Below are 2500 nucleotides of genomic sequence, written 5' to 3' on the forward strand. Positions count from 1 at the left end.
TCGTCTGCTGCCCCTCGGTGCGGCCCCTTAAAAACCACCCTGGGAGTGACACCCCCCTCCCTCAAGGTAGCTCTTATACTCTTTGCCCATTTCCAGAAGGAGACATGACCACCCCCCAAAAATATACCGTTCTATTTTTTGAGCTACAAATATCCAAATCAAATGAAACTTGGTAAGAAATTAAGGAAAAATCCAAAGATTATTTTCATATAAAAATCGCCGTCTTCGGATAAATATTTATTTTTTTATTAATTTTGTAATATTAAAAAACATATTAAATTCAAAAAACTATGAAAAATCCATTTTAATGTATTTTTCTGAAAACTAAATTTCGGATGTCTTCCAAAGGTTGATAGAATGTTCTGAAAAAATATTGGACCATTCCAACATATTTTGATATTTTTTATTATTTTATGATTGAAACATTACGAAAAATACCCAAAAAAATGGAAATGCGGGGTTTAATTGAAAATGATTGTACTTTGGGTGCCAAATAGCCAATTGCATGGCTTTTCTAACCCAAAGGGATGTTTCGCAGAACATGATTTAAAGACCCAAACTACGTTGTGCGGGCATGGCCTTGGTGTGTGCAGTAGTCAGTGCCTCGTGTGCAGCCGAAGGCCGCAAACGAGCCTCTGTTGCATGGACCATGGGGGCCATGGAAGCACCCATGAGTGAGCCACGTGCATGCGGCTATGTGCACGGCGGACTAGACCTGGGATCGATGGTGCGGCAATGCGTGCAACCTTATGCTAGCCATGTGCCGAAAAGCCCGTGGCATGTGCGGCCATGCCAGCCACCAATATCGACGCATGGGAGGCCGTGCCAGCGAACTTGCTCGCGGTAGTGCACTCATGGGCGGTGCATGTGGACCACGCAACGCAACCTTGCGCGCGGCGGTGCAGCCGTGCCTGCAACCTCTTGCGTGGCACTTCCGGCAAATCCCGAAACCAGGCGCGCGACGACGAAGCGATGGGCGTGGCACATGCAGCCATGCATGCGACCTGGGGGGCGGTGTGAAGCAATGCACGCAATCTTGCGAGCGCTAGGGCAGCAAGGGGCGCGGCATGTGCGGCCATGCAAGCAACATTGCGCGGGTTAGTGCGGCCAGAAGCGCGGAATGTGCGGCGTGGAACGTAACCTTGGGCGCGACTGTGCAGCCATCTGCGTGTCATGTGCGCCATGCGCGCAATCATCCGCGCGGCGTGTGTTGCCACGCGACAAACCATATGCGAGGCTAGTGCAGCCGTGGTCGCAGCCATGTGCGTGGAAGTGCGGCACGGGCAGCAGCCCTGCGCGCGCTGCCCGCACCATTGCCATCCGCCATGTGCACCCGGGCCTACCACCTTTCGTGCGGTTGAGCAGCCTTTCCAGCAGAAGTGTGCGTTGTTGCCTGCCGCCTTACGCGCGGTGTGCACCTTTGCCCCCAGCCATGTGCGCGCGGTAGCCTGCACCCCTGCGCGCGATAGTGGAACCTTACCCCCAACCGTGCCCGAGGTTGCGTGCAACCATGTGTGCGGTATTTCAGCAACGCCCGCATCCATGCGCGCGGCAGCCTGCCTCGACGCCAGCAGACTTAGCGCGCTAGTGCAACCTTGCCCTCGGCGATGCCTACTCCTTTTGCGTCCATGCCAGCTGCCTTCCGCGCGGTAGTGCAGCCATGCCTGCCACCATGCACGCACATTGTGCGGCCCTGCGTGCGGTACTGCCGCCTCGTGCACTGCCTTCATATGCACTTAGGCACCCTTAGGGGGGCACGCGTTGGCATTGTCATGGACACGTATATGTGCACACTTGCGGCATTCAAGAGCACAATTAAGCGACACTTGGGCTACACTTGGGTGCACGCTTAGACACACTTATTCAACACTTGCGGGCACGTGTAGGCACATTTAAGGCGACACTTGGGGCATTCGAGAGCATGCACAGGCACACTTGGTTGCACACTTGGGCAACAGTTGTGGGCAGCATGCGCACATCTAGGCAACATTTAGGCCATTCATTGTGCACTTGGGGTGTTGTGCGGCCATTCGCTGTGTACACGTGGGCACATGTAGCCAACACTTGGGGGCATGCGTAGGCACACACTTGGGCCATTCAAGAGCACGTTGTCGATGCTTTAGACCTTTCTAAGTAACCGCACCGGCACTTAGCACTTTCACTAGCGCTAAGTCAGCCTAACCACCCTCCTTAAGGGACTAGGGAAGAGAAGAAGTGAACACAAGAGTGAGTTTGAGAAGAATGAACTTGTATTGCACTAGAGAGCTCTTGAGTACAAGGCTTGAGAACTCACTTGCTTGGTTGAACACTCTTGGTTGGTCCTTGGTGAGTGCCTTTGCCAAATGAGGCAACACCTACCCCAAGTTACAATGGATGGCTAAGATATTTACAAATGTCCTCCATCCAACGGTTGGGGAGGAAACTAGAAGCTTCCCACCTCCTTAGCGGAGCTCTAGAAATCTCTCCCAGAATATCTCCTGTGAATATCTTCTACAAATAT

The sequence above is a fragment of the Macadamia integrifolia genome, chromosome 9, assembly GCF_013358625.1.
Source record: "Macadamia integrifolia cultivar HAES 741 chromosome 9, SCU_Mint_v3, whole genome shotgun sequence".
Lineage (NCBI taxonomy): Eukaryota > Viridiplantae > Streptophyta > Magnoliopsida > Proteales > Proteaceae > Macadamia > Macadamia integrifolia.